This window comes from Pogona vitticeps, chromosome 10 (assembly GCF_051106095.1).
Source record: "Pogona vitticeps strain Pit_001003342236 chromosome 10, PviZW2.1, whole genome shotgun sequence".
Lineage (NCBI taxonomy): Eukaryota > Metazoa > Chordata > Lepidosauria > Squamata > Agamidae > Pogona > Pogona vitticeps.
The window spans coordinates 14,772,211-14,786,948 of NC_135792.1; the positions used below are offsets into that span (position 1 = coordinate 14,772,211).

Consider the following 14,738-nt stretch of genomic DNA (forward strand, 5'->3'; position numbering starts at 1 on the left):
GTGATGAGATGGGTTTTTGAGTTAAAATCTTTTAAGGCATATGAGTTTTGTAATTATAAAGTGAGCCAGAGAGGTTCCATTTTGTTTCTTTGTATAAAGTATCTTTGCTATGCTGACAAGTGTTTTCCAGACGAGCCGACAGAATGTTATTCTGAAGGCCTGAGAAAGGACTCTGTGTGATTAGATAGATGGGAATTGTTGTGACTCTTTGATAAACCACAGAAAACCCAAATAACATCTGGTGCGTATGGGAAGGAAGTCATGTGATGTAACAGGACTGTTTGCCTAGTAACGAACTCTGATTGGATGACATCGTGGGAAGGTGCATTAAGCCCTTGCCAGTTACTCTTGAAAAAGGAACTTTTTCTCTATAGACTTTGTCTTTCCAAGACCGACCTTTCAGTGATTCGTGACCTACTCTTCAGCCATTTGGGACTACCTACGTGGACTGGTTTCTATGCTTTGCTGGATTGCTTTTGGACTTATGGGAATTTCCTAAGGACTATGCATGGACTATTTTCTATGGACTGTTCTATGGAATATTCTTTATGGACTTCTTTTCTTGGAATACTCCATATGGACTATACTCTTGTAATTTTGTAAGGACTATGGTATATTCACTGGATTTTTCTTTTCTAAGGACTATGGGACATATAATGGATTTTTACTTTTGTTTAGGGATTTTTATTCTATAGTATCACTGAGGACGATAGCCTTGTTATAACCTACTTGGATTATTTTGTTTACTAATGATTTCTTGTACTGGAACTGTTTTTATTCTTTTTAATGGTTTTTGGCTTTTTGAATACTTTTATATTTTTCATGTTTTCTTTGCCTCACTACATCTTTGTAACTAAACAGCACAATGCTAGTTTATTTGTTTTGGTTTAATTTGGCTTAGTAACATGCTTTTTCTTTAATAAAATAAAGATTATAAAACTCAATTGGTTTCCTGAACAGTACACTTGCCATAGGGTCATCTGAGAGTGCTGCCTCGGCCTAGCTTACTTAGAGTCCTGTCAGTGGTACAAGTTAAGTCTAAGGACTACAAAGCCCACTTGACCTTTTCACAATAATATCTGAGAGTACCAGGGTGTTCTTATGTGGGCAGACCTGTGAGAAGGAGTGTTGTAGCATGGCTGGCTGAATTGGACTCTTTCAGCTCATTTTAGCATGTGCAAACTCCTGATTGCTCTCTGTCCAAGCTTACACGTGTGTTTTCGAACCCGTGTTCGCGACATGCTGCACCCAGCGTTCCATCTGCTGTGCTCAGTCCTTGATGATCACACCAGTAGCAGACTTCAAGGGAGCAGATTTCTTCTGTATTGGACCTAAGGCCTGCTTGATACCGTCATACATTCCTTTGATGTGTCCACTGCTATCTGTATCTGAGAGCAGAGCTGAAGCCAATAATCATTGGAGTATCTCCTGCCAGCCTGTTGGACCTGGCTACAAGCAGCTCGAAGAGCTTGCAAGTTGTGCTTGCTAGGACAGGCTTTGTATGCTGCTAGAGCTCTCCTCTAATTCATGAAGCGTTCCATATTTTAATAGGAAAGCCAATTAACATTGCATACACCTGGGGGAAGTATACTTTTAAAGGTCAGATGATACTTCCACACTATTAGAGAGCAGGCCGGGTAGATGGGGCTTATCAGCCCTGGAAGGCAGCCCATCTAGGAGAAGGAAAACTCCGATTTTAAACCTCTACTGCCTTGTCGCTATATCCACTTATGGAAAAGGCCTCAGGAGATAACCTCAAGGCAAAATCCGGAGCCGGAGTCCCGGAGGCAGTTCGTGTTGTTCTGGCAACTATGGCGACGTCGCCGGAACCAGTTGTATTGGCTCCTGCCTTTCCACTGGACTATTTCAGCGACGTGGAGAGGGGGGGTTGCTGCTTGGGTAACAGCCTAGCCTCCATATTATTTTACCCAGGCTTCGTGCTCTGGAGAGGACACTCCAGCTTCGCATACAGCATCGAAACAACACGGAAAGTAGCAGTTACTGGTTATAAGTCTTTGCTCAATTGGCATAGAGCACGATGCCAGGGGCTACTTCTGACGGTGGGAGAGGTCATTGCACCTCACTAGGTAAATACTGCCTGCCTTAAGCTGGGCAGCCCCCAGCCAGTAAGGTGCTACCTCGCCACAGTCTGTTAACTTCACGGGGTGCGTGGGGTTTAGGGTGAAACCCGACAAGCAGATCGATAACCGTGCACCATGCAACAATCGTAAGAAAACTTCTGCCCTAAAGCTGGGCACCTGGAATGTACGGACAATGACCCCTGGCTTTTCTGACTATAGCTTTCCTGACGACCTGCAAGAAATAGACGATGTGCGCAAGACAGCTGTTATTGACATGGAACTGAGTAGACTGCAGATGGACATTGTTGCCCTGCAAGAGACAAGACTGCCAGACTTGGGATCTGTCAAACAAAAAAACTTCTCGTTCTTCTGGCAGGGAAAACCATCGAATGAGACCAGGGAATATGGTGTTGGATTTGCAGTCAGAAATACTCTTCTGAGATGCATTGTTCCACCTACTGTGGGGACTGAAAGAATCCTGTCTCTGCAGCTCCACTCATCAGCAGGACCAGTAACCCTCATTAGTGCATATGCACCAACACTGTCATCCACTACAGAAGTGAAAGACAAATTCTATGATGATCTGGCAGCTACTATCAAAAAAGTCCCCGAAAGAGAGGCACTGTTCATTCTTGGAGACTTTAATGCTAGAGTTGGTGCTGATCACAATTCTTGGCCTACTTGTCTAAGCCGTTTTGGCATTGGAAAGATGAATGAAAATGACCAATGCTTGCTGGAGTTTTGCTGTTATTATGGTCTTTGTGACAGCAACACATTCTTTAATACGAAGCTTCAACACAAAGTTTCCTGGAGACATCCAAGATCAAAGCATCAGCTCGATTTGATCCTCACTAAACGTTCTGGGGATGTGGTGGCACTGCGGCCTAAACCGCAGAAGTCTTTGTGTGCTGCAGGGTCAGAAGACCAGCAGTTGTAAGATTGAATCCACGCGACGGAGTGAGCTCCCGTTACTTTGTCCCAGCTCCTCGCCAGCCTAGCAGTTCGAAAGCATGTAAATGCGAGTAGATAAATAGGTACCATCTCGAGGGGAAGGTAAACAGCGTTCTGAATCTAAGTCACGCTGGCCACATGACAACGGAAACTGTCTATGGACAAACACTGGCTCTATGGCTTGGAAACGGGGATGAGCACCGCCCCCTAGAGTCGAACACGACTGACTAAAATGTCAAGGAGAACCTTTACCTTTTAGACATTCTAGCCTTCCTAGTATTATGATCACACACAGTTACCAGAGTGCTGATTGCAATACTGATCACTCCCTGGTGTGTAGCAGAGTAAAACTGTGAACAAAGATTGTATCACATGAAAAAGGAAGGAAGACCACGTATTGACATCAGCAAGACTCGCGATCAAAGAAAAGTGAAGGAATTTGCCCAAGCACTTGAGGAAACCCTTCAGGGTCCAGCTAATGTAAATGCACCTGAATGATGGGAACATTTCAAGAACACTGTGTATAACACTGCCTTGTCCACCTTTGGTAAGAAGACCAAAAAGATGGCTGACTGGTTCGAAGCCCATTTGGAGGAGTTAATGTCAGCCATCAGCTACACGACACACAAGGAATTGTGGATGCTTTTAGTTGGAAAGGAAGGTAGATTTTCAATTGTGTGAGATTTTAAATTGTGATCTCACATTATTTTGAATCATTTTGGCATATGTGCAGTTGTAACTTGTGTCTCTGGTGTTTGTCAAGTACTGGATAGCAGGGCCACATCTTTCAGGCCACAGGAAAACCTTTCAGTCTTATCTGAAATGAGACCCTGTAGAGAGAAAGGTTGGGTGAGAGAAAGTGCTTCCTTTTTCACAATCCTAGTAGCTGCTGAACTTGTTAATTACTCTGTTCAGTTTCTCTTTGCCACTCACTGGTGTGCTTTCCTCTGGGCACTGGTTTTGTCACTTCCTCTGTGTCCATGCATATTTGTTGAGCTGCAGAGAAAGCTTACAGTTCAATCTGTTTTAATTTTTTATGTCTATCATACTGAACTAGCACTAGGCCAGACTGAAAGAAATGAAATATTTAAAAGTGTTAAAAATAGCACCACAGCAGCACTGGTAATGGCTGTGAGAGGCAGCCAGCATGAGGGTGGGCAGGCACAGAACAAAGCCTCAAATGCAACAATGCTAAAGCCTGTGAGCCCCCTCCATCAATATACAGTGGGGCCTCGACTTACGAGCGTCCCTACTTACGAACATTTTGAGGTACAAAAAGCTTCGGCTGTAAAATTTTGGTTTGACTTGCGGCTGGAGCTTCGACCTACGAAAGGCAGGGGAAAGGGCAAGAAGTTCAAAGCCGTCCCCTCTGCCCTCTGCCTCCCATCCCCACTGCCTCCCGCCCCCACTGCCTTCTGCCTCCTGTCCCCGCAGGGACAGGAGGCAGAGGGCACCGGGGACGGGAGACAGAGGGCAGTGGGTACAGCTTTGGAAGCCCAGGAGACCGAAAGCCGCCCTGACCTCTGCGCCTGCTGCTGGCTTTCATCCCCGTGGGGATGCGAGGCAGAGGGCAGTGGGGACAGGAGACAGAGGGCAGCGGGTGCAGCTTTGGAAGCCCAGGATTTTTTTTCTTTGGCTGGAACAGATTAAATGGTTTTCAATGCATTCCTATGGCAAATGGTGCTTCAACTTATGAAATTTTCGAGTGACAGCCACCGGTCCAATATGGATTAATTTTGTAAGTCATGGCACCACTGTACAACATAGTTTAAAATGGGTTAAAAATTTTTCCAAAAGGATGCATGCACCAACCCAAAAACACATGACTACCATGTGACTTTAAACCAACTTCAAGAATCCTGATCTGTCTTTAAATTTATTTTCATAGTATAACCGCACCCTTGGCTTTAGTCTTGAATCATACACAACTTTCCTCAGCTCCTATAGTGTTTCTTGAAAAACTACCTCATCCCCAGTCCTGAACTCTATGCAATTTACCTACTTAAAGTTCTATTATCTACACAACCTGCCTCCCACCATGACAGATTCTGAGTCATTTCCCCTCCGTGTTGCTCCTGGGTGTTGTCTCAGTTTGAATAATAAAGGAAATTACATATTACACAAATGGCCTCTCTGTCCTTCAGAAAGCATTGTAGGGTTTGTTGGAGTTTTAGCAATCTCACATGCTGCCTTTAGTAGGTTTGGTTGGGAGGGATCTTTCTGGACTGGGTTGACTTTCAATCTATCCAGCACTAACCAATATTTTCCTCCTGTCTCAAAATTCAAAGAGAGCCCCATCTCTCTACTAAGTGCTCTCTTTCCCTCTCTCTTTTGAAGTCTATTGCTGAAAGCAATCATGTTTGTCAGTTTACTATTTGATCTGTTCAATTGTAAGTAATTATATATTTTATTCTGTCTCCTACAAGTAGACTGAGTTATTTAGACTATAAGTGCCAGTTAATGAAAAAGGGCTGGAATCTGGGGATCCTGAAGCTATTCTCTGTGAATCTCTGCATTTCTGCCACACAGCTAGAGGAATTTAACCAAAATTTAAAACTCTGTAACAGGCTTTTGGGTTCAAGGCACAGCTCCCAACAGTAGTGGTGGAGAATCCTAGCATATTCAAATCTACCATCTCCATTTGTTGAAAGTTGGTTAGAATGGAAAGAAGTCAAACCAGAAAGTTGTGAGGAGGATTTCGCTCTTGATATTCAAAATATGTCAGCCAAAATGCTTTGACTCTTAGAGGATAACAAGACTTTTTAGTCTCCTTAAATATAATTGAAAAAGAGAGAGATCTGCCCAACTGTAGAAAATACACCTGGATATTTTCTACACAGCTGGGCAGATATCTCTCTTTTTCCATTATATTCATATTAAAGTAAGGATGGTTGACAAAGTACCTAAGGGGGCTATGGCCCTGGACATTGCAAGAGGTTGTTGTGATGTTTACCCTCGTGGCCTCTGCTTGTTTTTTTCCGTACAAAGGCTCACATCGCATTTTCTTCCACTGCCACCAGTGGATTACTTTAATCCACAGTATAAATGATGTATGTCAGAACACTTGCCTTGTGAACAGAAACATAACTTATTTATTGAAGTGAAGCAGAATGAGTAACAACAGAAGTCTTTCAGATACTCAGTATAAATAAGCAATTCATCAACAGTTATCTCAATGCATAGTTCTTATCGCTTGCAATATCATTACCACCATCAAGGGTCCAATCACGTTGGTTCTGTACACTTCTGACATGCATTCTGGGATTTCTGAGCTCAGGGTGCTTAGTTTTAAAATCCCAGCATTGTTTATCAGCAAATTTAACCCATGTCATTAGGCACTCAGTGACTCTGGCTGCATCGCCTTGATGCTAGATGGCTCAGAAGTATCTACAAAAGCAAAGAGAAGGCTACAAACTATTTCTATTTCTAAATGTTTTTCCATGCTGGGGAAAAGGCAAATTCTCTCAAATTAACAAGACTTCATAGGGATGACAACCTTATTAAGGTGATTAAGACCCCTTAACTTAAACTTACAAATTCTTGCTGAAGTTGAAAACTGCTAGAAGTTGATATGGATTTGAACTGTCAATGGAGTCTCTGGAGTTGAGTGACTTCAGGATTTGCCACCTCACCACTATAGAAGATAACTGATTCTGTACTATTTAGTCACTAATGACTAGTACCCAAGTGCCTGAATTTCCACTGGAGCGTGCTGTCTTTGAAAGTGGTCAGAAACCTGTATCTGTGGCCTTTGATCTGTGAATGCTTTTACAGACATGCAGTTCATCATTCAACACTGAAGACATATAATTAACAAATATGGTTGTGTGAACAATTTACAGTGGACCCTCAACATACAGACAGCTCGACTTACAGACTTTTCGAGTTACAGACTTCTCTGGCCACAAAATTTAGGTTCGACTTGCAGCCGGAGAATCGACCTACAGACCAGAAAAAACCAAAATGGAACAAAAATTGAACGGGATTAATCTGTTTTTAATGCATTGTAGGTCAATGGAGACTCGACCTACAGACTTTTCGACCTGCAGCCACCATTCCAATGTGGATTAATTCTGTAAGTAGAGGGTCCACTGTATCATCAAGCATACAGTCATAAGCAGGTTAAAGAGGCATTCATGTAAAACCCAGATCTGTGTGAAAACTGCCATTTCTTTTATAACAGCTTTAACAGTTAAAAATCAAAACACATATCTTTCTACTACACAAAGACCACAAACAGTAATGTAGTAGTAACTTAGTCAACTTTTAGGAATGGGAATTTCTGATTTCTTGGACTACAAATTCCATAATTCTCCATTCCGGAAGTCTTGTCTGACAGACACGTAAATGTGGCTCACCTGGAAGAAAGCCCTCATCTGGAAGGCTTTGAGGGTTAGGTCAAGCTTCCTGTTCAAAAAGAAAGCTTCCAGCTAGCACTAGAGCAGTAGATTGGGCAGAGCTATGCCTCGCTGAGCCCCAAAGACTTCCAGTTGGGGGCTTTCTCCCAGGTGAGCCACATTTAGCTGTCTCTCTGTCAGATACTTAGTTGGTTCTGACTTGATAGCACATAACAACAATGGTCAGATAAAACTCCCAGAAAGGAGAATTCTGGTTGTAGTCCAATTGATCCAAAAATCTCATCCCTATAAACTCACCACATGGACTTGAATCACTGAAGACAATTGCTGAACTTTATGGAATAGTAATATTGGTGCCTCTGAAATCTCTTAGCATGCTAAAATTTAGCTTCCATTTTTGCTGCCTTCTGCTCTAAGCTCCACAGCATTGGCAGATGTATGGGCAGACCACAGCAGGGAGGCATAATCTATCTCTTGTGTTGTGACATGCTAATGGACAGAACTTTGATCTGTACTTTATTAAATGTGAGGCCCATGACATAATGTTGCCAAGAGAAAGTGCTGCTGTAAATTCCAAGCATGCTCTGTCCTTGCTGTAATTTTTGTTCTGTTTGTTTGTCCATGGCTTTTATTAAGTGAGTATGTTCTGGTTGTGGGCTCTTTTTCAAACTCCAGTGTTAGCTAGGGCAGTTATCCCTTCTTTTCCTGTGTCCCCATTTCATTTTACACTGCTGATAGTGGTTATCAAAGGGAATGGTTACATGTTTGTTTGCTCATCAGACATACTGATTTGAAAAATATAGAGAATTTATATTCTGTAATGGCAAATATCTTCTGTGCATCTACTTGGCAGAAGGCTAGCATTCTTGTTTTGATATTACACATTTCCAAAATAAATTTATGAAATTAGAACAGAATGGCATAAGTAGCTGTGAACAGCATAATCCTTTTGGTCAGTATGTCTTACTCTCCGAGAAAGATGCATCCCAATTGCATAGCCTTAATCTGGAACAAAAGCAGTCTTGCCTAATGTCCTTGACTCATGTCTTTGATTCTTGCCTCCAAACTCAGCAAGAAGGGATTTGCAGAGGCAACTACATACCCAATGTAATGATTGTAGTAAAAGCGTTCCTTAGAACTGCCTTTACACGAAACAGAGAGGGATTCAGAATGATCCGTCCCTATTGCCAGCAAAATCGGGTCCTGTAATTTTGCTCTAGGCGACTTCTCACTCTTTCACCCAAGTCTGTCCCGATTTTAAATAAACAATGTCTAGGAGCTCTGGAAGATCTAATCTTCCTTTCATTAATCTAGGACCCTAATTTGGTAGCGTAATGTGGCCAGATCAAAGCAATCCTAGTTCCAAAATATCCAATTTACTACAGTAGCTTAGTCTAAACAAGGAGACAGCTTACAGACAATTTGTCTTTTTATATTTTATTACAAAAGATATCATCTCAACAAGCTCATTTTAACGTCATTCAGTATTTCCAAATTATTTCCAAAATAACCCCCAGCCTTAGCCACCAGTCATTTCCTCTATAAAGTGAAAATAATGAAATGTCTAACTATATCTTAAATAAGCATTCTTACGCAATCTCAAAATAAAGTCCTGTCAGCTGCATATCTCTCGGTGTGTTGTCTCTCTCTCTTCCATCTCTTCTCCGTCCTCCCCTTCTCTCTTCGCCCATCTTTCTTAAATTAAGAAGTTATGTCCTTGTCCGTTGGAGTTGAGATAAGATAAGGGTCAGCTTGTTCTTCTTTACTTTTTTTTTCTTCTGCTGGAAAAAGAACTGACCTTGTACAATTTTTTCTTCCTAATTAACACCTGGACATTAGTCAGCTTCTAGTTGTTTCATTGCAGTTATGAAACAAAATCCATCTCTATTCTACTTTTACACTTTTCATGATCAAATTCATGACAATGATCTTTATCTGTTTGTGTTTTGCAGCCAAATTCTTCAGATCCTGAAAGAAATGGAAACCAGATACTCAGGATAGAAGTGGAAACCCTAGATACAGAATTCCTTGAAACAAGATAGGAAGAAAAGTGAAGGCAGAAGATTAAATCCCTCCTGTCTCATGTAGGAATGCATTTATTACATTTTCTGGACCTGTCAAAGTATCAGGCAGAAATATCTCTGAACAGTGAGTTTTGTGCATTTCAGAATACTTATTTAACTCATTTCCAACATAGATGGGAAAACATCACAGTCTTTCCTCCTCAGTTCTTGAAAAGAAGGAAGAGCTTTTTTTAACATGGGTTTTGCCATGTCTCCACCTCTTTTTTTCCCTCACAGTCAGCATAGCAGTTGTGTGCAACAGTCAGAGATAACCAAGAATTCACTTGGTAACTAGCTGTGAGCCGCCCAAGCTACCCCTTTCATGATGATAAGCTGAGTCTTTGCAGAAGAAGGGGCTTTATTAAAGGGAGAAAACCCACTTGAACCAAATTAACAGAATTGGGTCTGCCTTGTCCCTAAATAGAAATATGCTTTGACAGACTCAAGTCCAGATATACAGCAGGTACATTGCTGACCCAGGATCTTATGGGTGATAACTAAAAAGTTCCTTAGCAGGATCAGGCCCTTAAGGGCTAGGAGCAACACAATTCTTATCAGACCCAAGTTCCCTTGTGCTGGGGAAGGAAAAAGTTCTTGAGGAGTCAGACCCGTCCCCCTTGGGCAGGTAGCAGACAAGTCCCCAACTAGGTCCAGCTCCTGCAATGAGCCACAGACCCCAGTCCAACAGGTCAACACAGTCTCATGGGTGCTAGGGAGTTACTTTACTCCCAAAGTTAATAAGTTAACCTCGTGAAGGCCTGGGGGAATAGGGGCTTCAGAGGAGATTGCCACAAAAGTATTTTCCATAGCTATTCTATGCTAACATCAACCACCTGGCCTAGGGGAAGAGCGGGTTTTTAGGCCGGAGCTGCTCTTGGGACCCCACCAGACCATCGTGCCTGCACTCAGAAGGAGCTGAAGACCACCTGCCGGCCACAGCTCACTGTGTGAGAGGCAGTGGGACTGTGGTTGGGCCCCTACTGGGTCTCCCTCTGTGGTTGCAGGACTGGGCCCTGCTGCTCCTGGCTGTCTCACCCCCTCTCAACATCAGTCACCTGGCCTGGGGGGGAGAGAAGGGTCTAGAAGGGTTTTTTTTAAACTTATTTTTATTTTTAAATTGTGATTATTAATTGCCACCAATTAAAAGAAACCCACAATGGATTTGAGGGAACAGGAAGGGGGGAGGGTGTTGGAGGGGGCAGCCATTGAGATGGTGCTGGGTAGGGGAGGGAATGGCGGTGGGGGTAGAACATGCCCGCGTAGGAGAAGAGAAGTTAGATATCTTACATCTATCCCCTCTTCTAGTCCTAACCCCAACCAGATGGTATCAGGTGACCATATCAGCAAACCCTTGAGCCACACGGTGCTGTTGATGAATGCCAGGTCAGTACAAAATAACACTGTCCTCATCCATGATGTAATTCTGGATGAGGGTGCTGACCTGGCATGCATTACTGAGATCTGGGTGGGAGAGGAGGGTGGTGTTCCCCTCTCCCAGCTGTGTCCACCTGGGTACTTGGTCCCGCACCAATGTTGCTTGGAGGGTCAGGGAGGGGGAGTTGCTATAGTCTATAGGACTTCTATCTCCTTGACCAAACTTCCTATCCCTTTGAGAGGAGGTCTTAAGGGCCTGTATTGTGTGTTGGGCTTGCAAGACAGATTAGGGATTCTGCTGGTGTACCGCCCACTCTGCTGCATGCCAACAGTCTCTCTGCCTGAGCTGACGGAGGTAGTCTTGGACCTGGTGTTGAGGACTCCCAAGCTGTTGGTGCTGGGGGGACCTCAACATCCATGCTGAGGCTGCCTTGACTGGGACGGCTCAGGACCTCATGGCCGCCATGACAACCATGGGGCTGTCTCAATGTGTCATCAGCCCGACGCATGAGAAGGGCCATACCTTGGACCTGGTTTTCTCAACAGGACTGGAAGATGGTGGTCTGGATGTGGAGGAGCTGATTGTCATGGTCAGACCACTTCCTGATCAAGTTTAGTCTATTAGCTTCTTCTCCCCTCTGCAAGGGTGGGGGATCCATTAAGATGATGCACCCTCAGAGACTAATGGATCCAGATGGTTTGATTATCCATCTGATATGGTCGGCGCTCCTGTTGAAGCTCAGGTCACCCTATGGAATAGGGAGATGAGCCGGGCAGTTGACACGATTGCGCCTAAGCGCCCTCTCCCTGCACTCAGAGCCCAGACAGCTCCCTGGTATACTTCTTAACTGCGGGCGATGAAGCGAGAGGGGAGACGGCTGGAGCACAGGTGGAGAAAATCCCGCTGGGAGTTCAATCAAACACGACTTAGAGCCCATTATCTGGGCTATTTCGTGGCAATACGGCTGGCAAAACGGCAATATTTCTCCAGCTGTATAGCTTCCTCAGAATGTCGTCCAGCAGAGCTGTTTTGGGTGGTCCGGGATCTTCTTCAACCGGAAAATCCTGTGGAGGTCCTGGACTGCTTATCAGCTTGCTGTGATGAGTTTGCCATCCATTTTGAGGGGGAAATCGCTCAGATTCGCAGTGGGTTGGACTCCACCGTTACTGCAGAATCAGATGTTCCAGTGTGCCATTATTAGGTCAGGTATTAATGGATGAGTTTCAATTGTTGAGACCTGAGGATGTGGACAGGGTACTTGGATCTGTCCATTCTACCACCACTCTGCTCGAACCTTGCCCATCCTGGCTAATTGGAAGATCTGCCAGGGGGGTTCACACCTGGGTCCAGGAGGCCATGAATGCCTCCTTGTGAGAGGGAGTGGTCCCTACCACCTTGAAAGAGGCGGTAATTTGTCCACTCCTTTAAAAGCCTAACCTGGACCCAAGGATGGTGATTAACTACCAATCAGTAGCAAACCTCCCTTATTTGGGCGAAGTGTTGGAGCGGGTTGTGGCTGGCCAACTCCAGGCACTGCTGGATGAAACGGATTTTCTGGATCCATTTCAATCAGGTTTCAGGCCAGGTTTTGGTACGGAGACTGCCTTGGTCACCCTGTACGATGACCTTTGCAGAGAGAGAGACAGGGGGAGTGTGACCCTATTGATACTCCTGGACCTCTCAGCGGCTTTCGACACCATCGACCATGGTGTTCTTCTGGATAGGCTGGCTGGGTTGAGAGTTGGGACACCGCTTTATGGTGGTTCCGCTCCTTCCTGGCTGACCGTGTCCAGAGGGTGGTGCTGGGGGACAGTTGCTCTGTCCCATGTTGTTTATATTACGGGGGTCCTCAGGGCTCAATACTGTCCCCCATGCTCTTTAACATCTACATGAAACCGCTGGGAGAGGTCATCAGGAGGTTTGGGCTGGGAAGTCAATACTCAACTCTACATCTCATTTTCCACCAATCCAGATGAGGCAGTTTCTGTGCTGAACTCTTGTCTGGACCTGATAATGGACTGGATGAGGGTTAATACATTGAAAATCCAGTCAAGACGGAAGTGCTGTTAGTGGGTGCTTCGCCGGACAGGTTGGAGGGCCATTTCCCTGCCCTGAATGGGGTTACACTCCCCCTAAGGGACAGGGTCCGCAGGTTGGGGGTGCTCCTGGACCCCAGTCTAATACTGGAAGCCCAAGTGGACTCAGTGGCCAGAGGCGCCTTCCTTCAGCTGCGAAAATTATACCATCTACGGCCCTACCTGGACGAGCGGAGTCTCATGACAGTTACACATGCACCGGTAACATCTCACATAGATTGCTGCAATGCACTCTACATGCGGCCGCCTTTGAAGACGGTCCAGCAACTGCAACTGGTCCAGAATCAAGCTGCGCGGCTGGTGAGTGGTGGGGCCGCTAGGGAACATATCAAGCTGATTCTGTTTAAGTTACATTGGTGGAAATAGCGGAAATGGACATTTTATCAGAAGTGATGAAGGACTGTCCTATACAAAAGGCAACAGAAAGATGGGATTTATTCAACAAGTGGACTGAATTAACAGGCAGCGTATGAATACCATATATTGAAATGAGAACTTAAGCCTAGAAGGCAGAAAAGAGTAAATGAAATAATTTGAAATTTTGATATGGCAATAGGTATAGAATGGATGTTAGTATGTTATTGCTTCTCTTCTCCCCCATCAATTCCAATTCCCCTTTTCCTTTCTGTCACCCCTTTGGTTAAAAAATAAAAAAAATGGGGGAAAAAATTACATTGGCTACCAGTTGCTACCCGGGCCCAATTCAAAATGCTTGTTTTGACATATAAAGCCCTAAACGGCTTGGGCCCTGGATACCTGAAGGACCGCCTCCTTCCATATGAACCTACCCAGCAGTTAAGATCTAGCCAGTGGGCCCTTTTGAAAGAACCGTCTCTTAAGGAGATAAGAGGGAGGTCTTGTAGAGAAAGGGCCTTTTCGGCAGCTGCCCCCAGACTATGGAATGCCCTCCCGACTGAGATTCATCTGGTGCCGACGCTGATGACATTTTGCCGCCAGGTCAAAACCTTCCTGTTCAAGAAGGCTTTTAATTGAAATAATATCAGCTGTGGGTCTGATGGAATTTTTAGAGTATATATATTTTAATTGCATTTTAATTATTTTGTCTTTTTATTGTATTTTAAATGTTGTAAGCCACCCAGAGACCTTCAGGTAGTGTGGGCAGCATATAATAATAATAATTTATTGTCATTGTAAGTATATACACAGTACAGTGGTGCCTCGCTTAACGAGCGCACCGTACAAAGACGAAATCACATAGCGATCCCTTTTTTGGGATCGCTAATGCGATTGCTCAACGTTTTTTAGATAGGGCAGAATTCGCTTTGTGAAGATCGGTAAGCGTTTCGCTTACCGATCTTCGCAAAACGAAGCCCCGGCAATCAGCTGTTCAGCGGCCAAAATGGCCGCTGGAAGCCCGGAAATGGCCCAAAATGGCCGCGCGCAGCGTTTACGCGCCCTCGTTAAGCGAGGGGAGGGCGCGAAAATGGCTGCCGGCCATTAAGAAGCATCGCTGAACGGTGAGTATTCGGCCCATTTGGAACGCATTAAACCATGTTTAATGCGTTCCAATGGAATTCCCTGCCCCATTCAACGATGCTTCAGCATAGCGAAGGTTAATCCGGAACGGATTAACCTCGCTATGCGAGGCACCACTGTATACCCATACAACGAAATTCACAACGGAATAAGCTAAATAAATAAATAAATAAATAAATAAATAAATAAATAAATAAATAAATAAATAAATAAATAAATAAATAAATAAATAAATAAATAAATAAATAAATAAATAAATAAATGGACTTGCTAGCATGTGAAATGAGTGCAATTGTATGGTAGTTGGGGCATTCATT

The 14,738-nt window shown here is 44.1% G+C and overlaps 1 long non-coding RNA gene across 1 annotated transcript; it reads left to right on the forward strand.

Moving 5' to 3' along the window:
- Positions 1-7,450: 7,450 nt before the first annotated feature.
- On the forward strand, positions 7,451-9,477 carry LOC144584366 (uncharacterized). The gene is made up of 2 exons (XR_013538564.1): positions 7,451-7,540; positions 9,343-9,477. It is a non-coding gene; the product is annotated as an uncharacterized LOC144584366 (long non-coding RNA).
- Positions 9,478-14,738: the final 5,261 nt, after the last annotated feature.